Source organism: Eleutherodactylus coqui, chromosome 6 (assembly GCF_035609145.1).
Source record: "Eleutherodactylus coqui strain aEleCoq1 chromosome 6, aEleCoq1.hap1, whole genome shotgun sequence".
NCBI classification, from domain to species: Eukaryota; Metazoa; Chordata; class Amphibia; order Anura; family Eleutherodactylidae; genus Eleutherodactylus; species Eleutherodactylus coqui.
The window spans coordinates 191037128-191050275 of NC_089842.1; the positions used below are offsets into that span (position 1 = coordinate 191037128).

At 47.7% G+C, this 13148-nt stretch overlaps 1 protein-coding gene across 1 annotated transcript in view; it reads right to left on the bottom strand.

The window, feature by feature from the left end:
* The window catches only part of RYR3 (ryanodine receptor 3), a 680585-nt gene that overhangs the window by 589568 nt on the left and 77869 nt on the right, over positions 1-13148 (bottom strand). The gene's annotated exons all lie outside the window — the stretch shown is intronic.

Sequence of the window (13148 nt, forward strand, 5' to 3'; positions counted from 1 at the left end):
AGGAATTGCAAAACGTGGAAGTCACAATTTTCTGAACAGAATGTCTGTACCACAATGAACAAAAATCCAGAGCAGTGATTGTTAGAATGTAACAAAGCAATGTGATGTAGAAGCAAGACATATGCAGAAACAATGTGGAGCAATACATGTGGTCATGGTCATATTCAAGACAACCATTCAAATACAACATACACCAAAACGACAACTTTGCCATCTGTAATCATGGCTGCAATTTATGTGCCCCTTAGAAGATTATAATGATTACATACTGTATGTTAGAGCTTCAGAGAGAGACTAAAGGCCCATTTACACCAGCAGATGATCGCTCAAAGATCGATCAAAGGACAGTTTAAGTGACAGCTTTGGGCGGTCATTTTCCATAAACTATTAAGTAGCTACTCAGCTACTTAAATACCAATTAAGTGTACAAATGAAGCCTTAGTTGAATGCAGTTAATGCAGAGGGCTATTATCTGCGCTCTGATCCTTTGTTCTCCACCGGGAAACAATGCTATCAGCCCTCCTTGTGGAGAACTTTTGATAAGGGCGAATGACGATTTTTAGGTTGGACTGAATTTAACGATCAGCTAACAGTGCCCGAAAAGCGGACGATGGGCGCACATTTACATGGACCGATTATTGCTAAAACGATCACCGATTTTTTTAGCGATCATCGACTGGTGTAAATGGGCCTTAACAGCTATACCTGAAAAATGAAAACTGGAAACATTACATTTTGCATACTGCTGTAGTTAATGTCCATATCATGTCATTTCTAGTTGCAAAGTATTATGCGGATTATTTTCTTCACTGATCTTTATAACAGTGGAAACATTATTTTTTCTTATACAGGGCTCCAAATCCCCCTCATAGATATACAGTTAAATAATTAAATGTTGATTAGCGGTTGGCACTACTAGGAGGATACTTGTTGTAGGTGTAATTGATTGGATCATTATATAAACTGTATGCAGTGAGCTCCTGAGCTCCCTCTAGTGGTGGGTACAAACAGAATCTTATACTTTAACTCTATGTATGGGATTTTTACCCCTGTATAAGAAAAACTGAGATTGGGAAGGTAAATTAAACAATTACGTCAGCATAGAAATTTAAACCTATTAAGCTAAAAAAACAACCAAAATTATGTGGGCATTCTCTTTTAGCTTCCTACGCAAAGTGATTAATGGGCAGCATTTTTCATTTGTGCAGTACAGTATGTATTCTAGTTATATTTCCAGGAGAAAAATACAATATATGCCCTCAGGGGCATGGATCTTGAGCATGGGATCCCGGGGTGCACATATTTATTCTCATGCTTTTATTAGGATACCAGTATATGGGGAAATAGAACCTTCAGAAAGGGGTTGAATATTGCTCTTCCTTCTCTTTTTCTTCTATGATCTGTTTTCACACTTTTCCTAATAAATCATGGGTAAAAGATGTCAATCTAGGTGTGTGAACACTACCTTAGAGCTGTTAAATGTAAATGACCCTACTGATTCCTTTACGTCACAGCAGGGTATGAACATCTTATGTGAATTAAACCAAGAGCTTTGTGTCTGGCTAATAAAATCTAATCAGTTTACATACTTCATCAGACTGTAATATTATTTTTATTTTTTTCCAGGAAGATGCTCCCTTCCTCATATCTAACTCAAAGTCCTATTTCCTATTGAGTGCAGCCATACACGTGCAGAGAGCACTCACACTGTGCAGGAATGGCCATGGTACCCTTGACCAATAAATGTAGTTAATTTTAGTTCTATAGTGAGGTCAGTGAAGAGTAACTTCCTGGCAAGGCTGTACCTAAATATATCCTATTACCATGTCTGCAAAACTCAGTAGACCCCACAGCTGGAAACAAAATCCCCTAAAACACAACTTAGACCTTAGTCAGACGGGCGTTTTTAGCCGCGATTTGCGCATGCGCATGCGTCCGGCGATTTTATAAAACCATTGCTTTGCAATGGTTACGGACACATGAGCGCTTTTTATGCGCTCGTCCGATAAATTATAGAACAAAAAAATCGCAGATCGCACCTATCTGCGATCTGCGATTCCTGTTCTCTTCTGTATATGCGCTCAATGGGGCCAGCGGCAGCAGCGCCGACCCCATTGAGAACATATAGAAGACAAATCATTCTTCTCTGTCACAGCTGTACCAGCTGTGGCAGAGAAGAACGATGTTTGCCCATTGAATTCAATGGAGCGGCAATACAGCCGCTCCATTGAAAGCAATGGGCTGCCGGCGTGCGCGGGGTGAATTGTCGGGAAGGGGTTAAATATATAAGCCCTTCCCTGCAATTCATCCAGAAATGTGTTAAAAGAAAAAAAAATTGTATACTCACCTTTCCGCTGCAGCCGGAGTCCAGCCGCGGCCGCTGTCAGTTCTCCTGAACTGCTTCTCGGCACTATTCAGCCGGCGGGGCTTTAAAATCCCCGCCTGCTGAATGATCTGCCTCTGATTGGTCACAGCCCTGACCAATCAGAGGCCGGTTTCACTCACACACCCATTCATGAATTCATGAATGGGTGAGTGACTGCTGCCTCTCAGCACTGAGCCAATCAGGGGCAGGTCTGACTCACATCCATTCATGAATTCATGAATGGGTGTGAGTGAGGCATGCCTCTGATTGGCTCAGCGCTGAGCCAATCAGGGGGCAGGTCTGACTCACACCCCCTTCACACCCACTGCAGGACGGCCGCGCGGAGCTCCGGCTGCCGGGAGAAGGTGAGTATACAATTTTTTTTTATTTTAACACATTTTAGGATGAATTGCAGGGAAGGGCTTATATATTTAAGCCCTTACCGACAATTCATCCCGGGCTCGCCCGCAGCGCATTGCTTTAAATGGAGGCGGCTCTATTGCCGTCTCCATTGAATGCAATGCGTTGGACAGCTCCGGCCCGTTTCTAATGAAACGCGGCTAGGAGCAGATTTTCGGGCGATTTGCGGGCGACTTGCGCGCACCGGTCACGCGATTTGCGGATGCGCATCCGTCATGCGATCCGCAAATCGCGCGAAAAAACGCCCGTCTGACTAAGGCCTTAGTGGGATAAATTTTAGCAGCTAAATATTATCAGAATTCTATAGCAAATTAGCTTAAAAATGGGGTTCACAGAATATATCAAACTTATTATGTGCATAATAATAATATTTATTTACACTACAGAGCTTTCCAATTCTAATAAAATATTTGAGTGTATGTACGTAAAGGGGTTTTCTGGGCTTCATTGGCTGAAGCTTTACCGGCATGTCTGTAGTCTATAACTGCTGTCCAGTACCTGTGGATCTCCTAGCTAGTACTTAACCCCATTTTAGGCTGCAGTTGTTTTATAAAAATCCAAAAAGTTGATTTCTTATAAGCACAGACTTAAATAGGTGTTTGTGATGACGATTAATGACAAGCAATATGGCAGTAACATACTTGCCAAAAGTCCCATGTTTTGCTGGACAGTCCATTTGACTTTAAAAGAGATGTGTGTATATGCAAATATATCAATAAGAACAATTTATGGGAGCTTTGTATGTGTTCTTTTTGGAAAGGAGTAGGACTTAAAATGTTCCATGTTGTAACGAGTATTAAAATGCACATAAACGCTGTAGCAATGCCATAGGAATATGCTAGAAGTGCTATGTGGGATTGCAGCCTTTGGCTTTATTTCCACACATATACGGCACGTTTTCACGCCCGGGCGTATATACGCTACCCATGTGAAGCATTGGTTCGCAATGCATTCGCTCACATGGGCGATTATACAGTGCTTAAATACGCTGGCAGCGTGAAAAAAAGAACATATAAGTGGCCGGCGCATATACGCTCAGCTTAAACATAGTTCTGCAACTATGTTTTGGCCAATGTACGCCAGCGGGTCCTATAGACTCCTGTGGGAGCAGGGAAAGAGAAGGGGGGGGGGGGGCATTTTTGCAGCATCCAACGCTGCGAAAAGCTTACAAGTTCCTCTATATAGGCACCGGAAGGCAGCCCGAGGATTTTGGCAGAACGAGGGTTTTCTGGGGTGTGGTGTATTTTTTCGCTAAAAACAAAGCTTGCGGTCGTGTGAATGGACGAGAAAACGCTGGCCATGATCGCAGAAAAACACCCATTCCAGCGCTTATATGGAGTAGGCGTGCAAACGTAAAAATGCTTTCGCCATATATTCGCTCGTGAGAAAGAGCCCTTTGGGAAGACAAATCTATATATGTCCACTGGCTTCAGGTGAAAATTGATCACTTATCATATGCTGGATTATGAATTTCAGCAGTAAAATTTGTCAAGAGATACAAAAAAAAAATCAAAAAGTACAGTAAATTTGTGAATTGCAAATACATGCAGATATACAAATGATTAGAGTTGTGGTGTGATTAGATGAACGGTCTTGCCACCTGAGGCCCTAAAAGTGGTTCCACCCTTGGCCTATATAAAGGCTCTCAGAGGATACTTGTGTGTAGTGGACCTGTTTTTCTGCTTGTGTAGAGCTTGTTGACCCCTCAACGTCTCTACAACGCAATCCAAGGGATTTCTCCCAGTTAACAGAGTTTTGAGAGGAGGGACATTATTGGAATGCAAGAAGCTGGATTGTCGTATCGACGAGTTTCCCGCCACCTGGGCCATTCTGATCAGACTGTTAGGAGGTGTTGGGACCAGTGAATGCATGAGGGCACACACACAAGGCGATCGGGCTCAGGACCCCCGACAGACCACGAGTAGAGAGTATCATCCAACAAGCACGAGCAGATCCAACTGTTTTGTTGTCTGCCATCCAGAGACAGGTGGCACCATCGTTACAGGCCCATGTCTGTTGGAACCATTTCCAGGCACTTGGCTGAAGAACATTTGATCTCAAAGCATCCATTACGTGTTCTGCCTTTGACACCTATCCACCATTTCCTCTATTTGCAGTGTTGTCATGAATGATGAAACTGCACTGCTACAGAGTGGAACCAGGTTGTCTTCAACAACGAATCCAGGTTTAGTTTAGGCACTGACAATGGCTGTGTTCATGTCTGGAGACCTAGGAGTGAACGACTAAATCCTGCTTTTGCTGTGGCGCGGTACACTGCCCCCCCTGCTGGTGAGATTGTTTGGGTGGCCATCGCATAGGAAAATTGGTCATCCCTAGTAGTGGTATGAGAGATAATGAGAGCTCAGTGATATGTTCAGGACATCCTGCAGCCACATGTGTTCCTCTCATGGTGGCTTCCAGGATAATGCTCGGCGGCACACACAAGGGGGTCACAGGAATGCATCCACATTTACAGACTTCCCATGGCTGCCCCGTTGCCAGATTTATCAACAATAGAACATGGATGGGACCATCTGGGACACCAACTTTGACAGCCTATGACTTTGCATGATTTAGAGGCTCAGTTACAGCAAATGTAGAGCGATATTCCACAGGATACCATACGGAACCTGTATGCCTCCTTGCCTGCCCATGTGTTCAAGCTAATGGCGGCCCAAGAGGGCACTAGAGCCTCCATGCATGCCCGTATCAAATTTTTTATCCAAGCTAGAGGCAGCCGAACAGGGTACTAGAGCCTCCATGCCCGCCAGTATCACATCTTGTATCCAAGCTAGAGGCGGTACAGCAGGGTACTAGAGCCTCCATGCCCACCCATGTCACATTTTGTATCCAAGCTAGAGGCGTACAACAGGGTTCTAGAGCCTCCCTTCAAGTGTTTCCGCAATAAATTCTCCTTTTGCTCTGATATTGTAATCACTTATATTAACGTTACAATCACACAGAGAAAGTTTCATTCCATTCCAGCAACTCCTCCTAAGTGCTTGATGTTTTTGACAATGAGTGTACTACTAAAGGGAATGTGTTTTGATTGATCACACAAGTAAGAGAGTTAATAGAAGGCAATCCTGCCAACAAGATAGAGATCTCAGCTGTGCACACTCAGCAGGATTGTCTCATCTATGCAGCCAACACACTCAAATGAGCAAATGTCCAAGCTGCACACTGCCCCAAGGGTCTTTTCTCTGCTACCGGGTCTGCAGCACACCAATTTAAGGCACAGATAAAAAAGGCTGCATCACCACTTTCATTCTGACAGCTCAGCTCTAGTAAGTGCCAGGGGAAGGGATTCAAAGACATACAAAACAGCCAACTGAACATAACCTATGTATTATGTAGAAATTGTGTCTTTCATGCAGGCTAAAGGCCTTAAATTGGCTGTGTTGCTTGAAAACATACATGGAGGTCGCTGTCAGGCCTAATAGAGTACTGAAAAGCAAGATGACACTTTTTTTTTCAGCTTAATTGCATATAATAGAATACAAACATTAAGGGCGCCCACCCACTGGCGATTTTTTTTTCTTTGCGTTTTGCGTTTTTTCTCAAGAGCAATTAGAATTGAATGTACTCCTGTCCACTGGCGTTTTTTTTTGCGTTGCATTGCGTTTTTTAACATAGGAACTGTCAGTTGCATATGTGTCCTTATTTTTCTCCTAATGCACCCATGAAAGTCAATGGAAATGAATGGAAAAGCCGCGAAAACGCGGCGTTTTTCACGCACGAAAATCGCAAACGCCAGTGGGTGGGCGCCCTTATAGTAGTTTCCTAATATTGAATTGCAGTATGTAATAATGTCATCACAAATGTGGAGTAAAGTAATGACCAAGATTACTATGCATCTCAACATGTCTAGACTCCCTGTAGTATGTCAGTATCTGTGTTTTCTTCACAAGTTCTCAGATGTACTCAGCTCAGTTTACTTAGTATTGCCTCTCATTTAGAGATGAGCGAACGTACTCGTCCGAGCTTGATATTCGTGCGAATATTAGGGTGTTCGGGATGCTCGTTACTCGTAACGAGCACCACGCGGTGTTCTGGTTACTTTCAGTTTCCTCTCTGAGACGTTAGCGCGCTTTTCTGGCCAATTGAAAGACAGGGAAGGCATTACAACTTCCCCCTGTGACGTTCAAGCCCTATACCACCCCCCTGCTGTGAGTGGCTGGGGAGATCTGATGTCACCCGAGTATAAAAGTCGGCCCCTCCCGCGGCTCGCCACACATGCCTTGTGAGTTAGCTGAGGGAAAGTACTATTGTGCTGGTGCTGCTGTAGGGAGAGCGTTAGGAGTCAGTGTAGGCTTCAAGAACCCCAACGGTCCTTCTCGGCGCCACATCTACCTGTGTGCAGGCTGCTGCTAGCAGTGTTTTTTTTTTTTCTCAAAATCGGCAGTGCAGAGCATTACACTCGGCATTAGGGACAGAAGTGGTGTATAGGCAGGGAGAGTGTTAGGAGTGAGTGTAGCCTTCAAGAACCTCAATGGTCCTTTCTAGGGCCAAATTTAACCGTGTGCAGTACTGTGCTGGCTGCTGTTAGCAGTGTTGCATTTTTTTTTTTTCTAAAAATCGTCTGTGCAGAGCATTGCACCCTCCATTGATACTACAGGGACAGAATTGTGTAGGCAGGGCCACAACACAGTTATTGTTCATTGAATATACGCAGTGGGTCCTTCCCTTTCCTAAAAAGGACCAAAAATTATATTTGGCCTGCCTGTGTCAGTCCTAAGGTCTCCATGTACGTGTGTGCTGCGTGGAGAACGTACAAAAATCAGACGCAACCAGCTACGGTTTACTGCAGGCTTGCGCCATTGTCTTTCCTGACTGGCAAATACCTGCTCTGCTAGAGTTAATAACTCTGCTACACTAAAGTTGTGTGTCACTTTTTCAGGGCCACACTACAGTTCTAAAAGTTATTGTTCATTGAATATACGCAGTGGGTCCTTCCCTTTGCTAAAAAGGACAAAAAATTATATTTGGCCAGCCTGTGTCAGTCCTAAGGTCTCCGTGTACGTGTGTGCTGCGTGGACAACGTACAAAAATCAGACGCAATCAGCTACGGTTTACTGCAGGCTTGCGCCATTGTCTTTCCTGACTGGCAAATACCTGCTCTGCTAGAGTTAATAACTCTGCTACACTATAGTTGTGTGACACTTTTTGAGGGCCACACCACAGATATTAAACTTCTTGTTCATTGAATATACGCAGTGGGTGCTTCCCTTTGCAAAAAAGGAAAAGAAATTATATTTGGCCTGCCTGTGTCAGTCCTAAGGTCTCCGTGTACGTGTGTGCTGCGTGGACAACATACAAAAATCAGACGCAACCAGCTACGGTTTACTGCAGGCTTGCGCCATTGTCTTTCCTGACTGGCAAATACCTGCTCTGCTAGAGTTAATAACTCTGCTACACTATAGTTGTGTGACACTTTTTGAGGGCCACACCACAGATATTAAACTTCTTGTTCATTGAATATACGCAGTGGGTGCTTCCCTTTGCAAAAAAGGAAAAGAAATTATATTTGGCCTGCCTGTGTCAGTCCTAAGGTCCCCCTGTAAATGTGTGCTGCGTGGACAACGTACAAAAATCAGACGCAACCAGCTACGGTTGAGTGTAGCCTTGCGCCAATTTCTTTCCTGCCTGGGAAATCAAATCACTGGTAATACAGCATGCTGAGGGGTAGGGGTAGGCCTAGAGGATGTGGACGCGGCCGAGGACGCGGAGGGCCAAGTGAGGGTGTGGGCACAGGCCGAGCCAGTGCGGTGGCCAGGGGTAGAGGCAGGGCCAGACCGAATAATCCACCAACTGTTTCCCAAAGCGCCCCCTCGCGCCATGCCACCCTGCACAGGTCAAGGTGCTCTACGGTGTGGCAGTTTTTCACAGAGACGCCTGACGACCGACGAACAGTGGTGTGCAACCTTTGTCGCGCCAAGATCAGCTGGGGAGGCACCACCAACAGCATGCGCAGGCATATGATGGCCAAGCACTCCACAAGGTGGGACGATGCCCGTTCACCGCCTCCGGTTTGCACCACTGCCTCTCCCCCTGTGCCCCAACCTGCCACTGAGATCCAACCCCCCTCTGAGGACACAGGCACTACCGTCTCCTGGCCTGCACCCACACCCTCACCTCCGCTGTCCTCGGCCCCATCCACCAATGTCTCTCAGCGCAGCGTCCAGACGTCGCTAGTGCCACAGTTTGAGCGCAAGCGCAACTACGACGCCACGCACCCGCACGCTCAAGCGTTAAACGTGCACATTGCAAAATTGATCAGCCTAGAGATGCTGCCGTATAGGCTTGTGGAAACGGAGGCTTTCAAAAGCATGATGGCGGCGGCTGCCCCGCACTACTCGGTTCCCAGTCGCCACTACTTTTCCCGATGTGCCGTCCCAGCCCTGCACGACCACGTCTCCCGCAACATTGTACGCGCCCTCACCAACGCGGTTACTGCCAAGGTCCACTTAACAATGGACACGTGGACAAGCACAGGCGGGCAGGGCCACTATATCTCCCTGACGGCATATTGGGTGAATTTAGTGGAGGCTGGGACAGAGTCAGAGCCTGGGACCGCTCACGTCCTACCCACCCCCAGAATTGCGGGCCACAGCTCGGTGGTGGTATCTGCGGCGGTGTATGCTTCCTCCACTAAAGCACCTTCCTCCTCCTCCTCCTCCTCCAACGCAACCTCTGTCTCGCAATCAAGATGTGTCAGCAGCACGTCGCCAGCAGTCGGTGTCACGCGGCGTGGCAGCACAGCGGTGGGCAAGCGTCAGCAGGCCGTGCTGAAACTACTCAGCTTAGGAGAGAAGAGGCACACGGCCCACGAACTGCTGCAGGGTCTGACAGAGCAGACCGACCACTGGCTTGCGCCGCTGAGCCTCCAACCGGGCATGGTCGTGTGTGACAACGGCCGTAAGCTGGTGGCGGCTCTGCAGCTCGGCAGCCTCACGCACGTGCCATGCCTGGCCCATGTCTTTAATTTGGTGGTTCAGCGCTTTCTGAAAAGCTACCCCCACTTGTCATACCTGCTCGGAAAGGTGCGCCAGCTCTGCGCACATTTCCGCAAATACCACACGCACGCTGCCACCCTGCGGACACTGCAACATAGGTTTAATCTGCCAGTGCACCGACTGCTGTGCGACGTGCCCACACAGTGGAACTCTACGCTCCACATGTTGGCCAGACTCTATGAGCAGCGTAGAGCTATAGTGGAATACCAACTCCTACTTGCGCGGCGCAGTGGGAGTCAGCCTCCTCAATTATTTACAGAAGAGTGGCCCTGGTTGGCAGCCATCTGCCAGGTCCTTGGAAAATTTGAGGAGTCTACACAGGTGGTGAGCGGCGATGCTGCAATCATTAGCGTCACCATTCCTCTGCTATGCATCTTGAGAAGTTCCCTGCAAAGCATAAAGGCAGACGCTTTGCGCTCGGAAACAGAGCCGGGGGAAGACAGTATGTCGCTGGATAGTCAGAGCACCCGCCTGTCTATATCTCAGCGCGTTGAGGAGGAGGAGCATGAGGAGGATGAGGAGGAGGGGGAAGAGACAGCTTGGCCCACTGGTGAGGGTACACATGCTGCTGGGCTGTCATCCTTTCAGCGTGTATGGCCTGAGGAGGAGGAAGAGGAGGAGGAGGAGGATCCTGAAAGTGATCTTCCTAGTGAAGACAGCCATATGTTGCGTACAGGTACCCTGGCAAACATGGCTGACTTCATGTTAGGATGCCTTTCTCGTGACCCTCGCGTTACACGCATTCTGGCCACTACGGATTACTGGGTGTACACACTGCTCGACCCACGCTATAAGGAGAACCTTCCCACTCTCATTCCCGAAGAGGAAAGGGGTTCGAGAGTGTTGCTATACCACAGGGCGCTGGTGGACAAACTGATGGTAAACTTCCCATCCGACAGCGCTAGTGGCAGAAGGCGCAGTTCCGAGGGCCAGGTAGTAGGGGAGGCGCAGAGATCAGGCAGCATGTACAGCGCAGGCAGGGGAACATTCTCCAAGGTCTTTGTCAGCTTTATGGCTCCCCAGCAAGACTGTGTCACCGCTCCCCAGTCAAGGCTGAGTCGGCGGGAGCACTGTAAAAGGATGGTGAGGGAGTACGTAGCCGATCGCACGACCGTCCTCCGTGACGCCTCTGCCCCCTACAACTACTGGGTGTCGAAGCTGGACATGTGGCCTGAACTCGCGCTGTATGCCCTGGAGGTGCTTGCTTGTCCTGCGGCTAGCGTCTTGTCAGAGAGTGTGTTTAGTGTGGCTGGGGGAATCATCACGGATAAGCGTACCCACCTGTCAAACGACAGTGCCGACAGGCTTACACTCATCAAGATGAACAAAGCCTGGATTTCCCCAGACTTCTCTTCTCCACCAGCGGACAGCAGCGATTCCTAAGCAATACGTAGGCTGCACCCGCGGATGGAAGCTACGTTCTCTCTCACCATCCAAAACGGGGACATTTCTGCTTCATCAATCTGTGTCTAATATTCCTCTTCCTCCTCCTGCTCCTCCTCCTGAAACCTCACGTAATCACGCTGAATGGGCAATTTTTCTTAGGGCCACAAGGCTCACTCATAATTTTTCTAAACAATTTTTATATGTTTCAATGCTCTTAAAAGCGTTGAAACTTTAACTTGAACCAATTTTTCGTTAAACTGGGCTGCCTCCAGGCCTAGTTACCACTTAAGCCACATTAACCAAAGCGATTAATGGGTTTCACCTGCCATCTTGGTTGGGCATGGCCAATTTTTTGGATGTACATTAGTACTGTTGATACAGCAATTTTTGTGGGCCCTCGCCTACAGTGTAATCAAATGAATTTTTAGCCCACCTGCATTACAGCTGACGTTACATCCGCTGTGTTGGGCAATGCAATGGGATATTTTTATGTACCGCCGGTGGGTTCCAGGGAGCCACCCATGCTGTAGGTGCACACGGAGTTTAACCTACATGTGTCCACTTGTAAAGAACCCCAGTCTGACTGGGGCATGCAGTGTGGGCCGAAGCCCACCTGTATTAAGCACGACATTACTACCTCAGCTGTGTTGGGCAATGCAATGGGATATTTCTATGTACCACCGGTGGCTTCCTGGCACCCATGCTGTGGGTCCACAGGGAATTATAAATGCATCTGTTTCCACTTGTAAAGAACCCCAGTCTGACTGGGGCGTGCAGTGTGGGCCGAAGCCCACCTGCATTAAGCACGACATTACTACCTCAGCTGTGTTGGGCAATGCAATGGGATATTTTTATGTACCGCCAGTGGGTTCCAGGGAGCCACCCATGCTGTGGGTCCACAGGGACTTCACAATAGGGAGTTGTACCTGCCTGTGTCTATGAATTAAAAACCGCGGTCTGACTGGGGCATGCAGACACCTTGACAGAATGAATAGTGTGTGGCACATAGGTTCCCCATTGCTATGCCCACGTGTGCAGCTCCTGATGGCGGTGGCACAGGATTCTATTTCTCATTGCTTCTGTACAGCATTGTGGGCTATCGCCCCGCCCCTTTTAAAGAGGGTCGCTGCCTAGCCGTGCCAACCCTCTGCAGTGTGTGCCTGCGGTTCCTCGTCATGGCAGACGCACTTCTAAATAGACATGAGGGTGGTGTGGCATGAGGGCAGCTGAAGGCTGCGCAGGGACACTTTGGTGTGCGCTGTGGGGGGGAGGGGGGGTTGGGCAGCATGTAACCCAGAAGTGGCAGTGGAGTGTCATGCAGGCAGTGATTGTGCTTTGTTGGAGGTAGTGTGGTGCTTAGCTAAGGTATGCCATGCTAATGAGGGCTTTTCAGAAGTAAAAGTTTTTGGGAGGGGGGGGGGGCACTCTTGCCGCTATTGTGGCTTAATAGTGGGACCTGTGAACTTGAGATGCAGCCCAACATGTAGCCCCTCGCCTGCCCTATCCGTTGCTGTGTCGTTCCCATCACTTTCTTGAATTGCCCAGATTTTCACACAAGGAAACCTTAGCGAGCATCGGCGAAATACAAAAATGCTCGGGTCGCCCATTGACTTCAATGGGGTTCGTTACTCGAAACGTACCCTCGAGCATCGCGAAAAGTTCGTCCCGAAAAAAGAGCACCCGAGCATTTTGGGGCTCGCTCATCTCTACTCTCATTCAATCACATGGATATCCTTCAGAGCGCTCCATGCACATTATGTTGGCTGTATGCACATGGAGGGTTTGGGGTGTGCTAAAAAAACCACTCCAAAAACTGCATCTGCAAAACCGCACACATTTTTGCCATGGTTTTTGATGTGATTGCGGCTTTCCTCACATAATGTGTATACAGCCTTATAGTAAAAAAAAAAAGCTAAGCCAGTGAGTACATACAAGAATTTGATGTTAACCTCTTAGGGTCC